Genomic DNA, 3,517 nt, shown 5'->3' with positions numbered 1-3,517 from the left:
TCTTCCCGCTGCTTTCCCAGGCACACTAGCAGGAACCTAGACTGGAAGTAGAGAAGCCAGGACTCCAGCTGGTGCTCATATGAGATGCTGGCATTGCAAACAGTGGCATCTCATACATGGACCGACCCCCGACACACACAGTCAGCTTAGAAGACAAAGTGTTCCGAGAGTGGACACCTATCACATGACTGCTTATGGCATGGGAAAGCAGAGGAGGATGGCTCAGAGCCTTGGAACTTTGCACACACGTGGGAGACCCAAAGTAAGCTTCTGGCTCCTGGCTTCAGATTGGCTCAGCTCTGACCCTTGCAGCCACTTGGGGAATGCACCAGTGGATGGAAGATCTTTCTTTGTAAGCCCCTTTCTCTCTGTAAATCTGCCTTTCCAATAAAAATAAATAAACTTTTAAAAAAATCACGTTGGTGGTGGTAGTGGAGGTTTGAGTCATAGCTATTCCACCTCAGAACCAGTTCCACGCTAAGACACCTGAAAAAACAGCTCAAGATGGCCCAAGTGCTTGGGCCTCTGCATACATGTGAGTGAGCCAGCTGAAGTGCCTAGCTTCTGCCTGGGACCATTGTGGCCTCTTGAGGAGCAAAGAAATGGATGAAAGTATCTCTCTGCCTTTCAAATCAATCTTTATTCTTTTTATTTGCATTAATTTTTAAATTTTTAATATTGATTACATAGTAGAGAGGGATGCATGGCCTTGTGGACCTCTAATTAGGGTGGGGAAGGTTAAGATATGGAGAAAGGTGGGTGGGACACATGTTTCAGTTCTTTTTTCTCCTGTGTCTGCTGGGGTGGGGAAGGGTCCATTTCTTGCTGTTAACCTACATCAGCCCTTGGGGACAATTGTTTAATGACATTTTAGAGACTTTGATGAAACAGTGTTCTGAGGGTGTGACTTGAGAGATTTTGATAGTTCTGAGACGTTATTGGTTTAGTTGCACCAAGGTTGAGAAAATCTTCCCAAGGTCTATTGGCTGACCAAGTCCACCTTAGTGCATCCACAGACCCAGACACTTGCTGCAAAGCTTGGCCAGAAGGTTTGCCTAACATGTTCTGCTTTCCATCCTAGAAGAGCTGGCTGTCAACTGTGCCCCTCCCCCCACCCCGCCGTGAGCATGTGTGCATGCTGTCTAGTGCATAGGCATCAGCATCTGAGGAGCCCTAGTCTTGATACATGCACTCCAAGCCTGGACTCTGTACCCTGTGATTTTCCCTGGACTGGGGTTTGAATTAAGCCATCTGGTTTGGGAGTCTCTCAAGAAATGTCTGCTTCTGTAACCTCAAACTTGACTCTTATGTGTACCAGCTAGTGCACAGGTCTTGTCTATTACCTGCACCAGCTAATGTACATATCAGTGGATATAGCTGCCCGGTCAGCTCTTCCCCAGCCCCATCTCTCAAGCAAACTGATAGGTGCGACACAATCCATCCTGTCACAGGTCCAGTCTTCATGCACACCAGTGGGTATCACAGCCTCGTCGTGGTGATCCCCCAGTAAACCCCACCAAAACTGCTCCCAGTTCTGAGGCTTTGTGAGTGCTGTCATGTGCTGCAGCCTAACCTGCTTTGTTCCACATACAATCTGGCTCTCATGCACACCCATGGGTGTTCCAGCTTAGCTCAACCCAACACATAATCAGACCTAGCTCACACATATGCCAATGGGTGCTGCCACCTTGACCAAACTGCCCTGCCCTCAGCCCTGGCTCTCATGTTCACCAGCAGACTTACAGCTCAGCAGGGCAGTTCCCATAGTTCCCCTACCAGACTCTCTCCCAGCCCCAGATCTTGCACCTGCCAGGAGGTACTACAGTCCAGCCTGACATGACTTACACCCAGTCCTGGCACTTCCGATGGTTCTGCAGCCTAGCCTGCCTAACCTGCGCCCATTCTGGCTCTTTTTTTGTGCCAGCAGGTGTAGCATCCTAACCCAGCCTGCCCATGTAGGACACTGTGACCCTGGAAGGTCAAGGGAGCACAGGATTACAATTGACAGGATATTTGTGTGAAAACAACTGGATGGGACCGAGCTCGGTGGCCTAGCAGCTAAAGTCCTCACCTTGAAGGTGCCGGGATCCCATATGGGCACTGGTTCTAGTCCCGACGACCCCAGTTCCCATCCAGCTCTCTGCTTGTGGCCTGGGAAAGCAGTCAAAAACAGCCCAAAGCTTTGGGATCCTGCACCTGTGTGGAAGACCTGGAGGAAGTTCCTGGTTCCTGGCTTTGGATTGGCACAGCACCGGCTGTTGCACACAGTTGGGGAGTGAATCATCAGATGGAAGATCTTCCTCTCTGTCTCTCCTCTCTGTATATCTGACTTTGTAATAAAAATAAATAAGTCTTTAAAAAAAGAAAACAACTGGATGGATGCCATTTGTGTGACTGATTGAATATCATTTGTATGAGAACATCTGAGTGTGTACAAAGCTAACAAGTTCCAAACAAGAGTATAGAAACAATTGGTGGGATCCTTTGATAAGCTCAATACTTCCTCCCTTATTCTATATGACTTCTATAAAGCCTGATGCCACTAATAAACTTCAGTTTTCCACCATCAGTTAGAGTCCACTCGTGTTATTATCGGCTACAAGTCCATTGCTGCAGGACAGCAACATGCCCACAGGCCCAGCTCAAATGCTGGCTGATGGGTATTGCAGTCCTTTCCAGACTAGACTGTCCCAAGTCCCAGCTCTCACACTAAACCAGTGGAGGCAGCAGCCGTGCGTGGTAGTTTCACCTCCCAGTCCCTGGTCTTGTGCATGCCAGTGTGTCTTGCAGCCCAGACTGAGATGGCCCATCTGGTCTTGGCATTTACTAGCAGGTGGTAGAACCTGGATCATCCCAACCCATCAACTCTTCAGCAGGTACAGCAGACTAGCCCCAACCCCAACCCTTACGTGAACTGGCAGGGTTGTGGTCAAACCCAGCCTGGAATGCACCCTATTCTGGCTCTTGGTCATGCCAGTGTGTGTTGTAGAAAATCCCAGCCTGACCCATTCCCAGATCCAGTCCACATGTATGCCAATGGGTGCTACAGCCTAGTCTGTTGTAGCCTGCCCCCAGTCTGGGATCTGGACACTTCCCTAAGTTCTCCTACCAGGCCTGGATCTTATGCTTGTGGGTGCTGCAGCCCAGCCTAACATGGCGGCCCCCAGTCCTGGCACTCAGTGATGGGTGCTATGGCCCAGATGGACTGGCCTACACCCGCTTGGACTCTCATGAGCACCAGTGGGTGTTGGAACCTACCCCTAGACCCAGCCCAAATGCATAATGAAAAGTGCTACAGCCTTGCTCAGCCCAGTGTGCCCCTAGGCCTGAGTCTTGCACTTACCAGCCTGAGCTGCAGACTAACCAGTGAGTCCCCAAAGTTCCACTACCAGGCCTGTTTCCAATCTCATATGTGCTGAGTGGTGCTTTAACCCAACCTGGCAATGGCCTACCCATAGTCTCAGGTCTAGCTGGCAGGTGTTGCAGCCTAGCACAACTGAGTAGCCCACAGGCTGTC

Source organism: Ochotona curzoniae, unplaced genomic scaffold, assembly GCF_017591425.1.
Source record: "Ochotona curzoniae isolate NIBS_2020 unplaced genomic scaffold, NIBS_Ocur_1.0 contig_4792, whole genome shotgun sequence".
NCBI lineage: Eukaryota > Metazoa > Chordata > Mammalia > Lagomorpha > Ochotonidae > Ochotona > Ochotona curzoniae.
The sequence above is the reverse complement of the archived record's forward strand: the minus strand, read 5'-3'. Positions refer to the sequence as shown.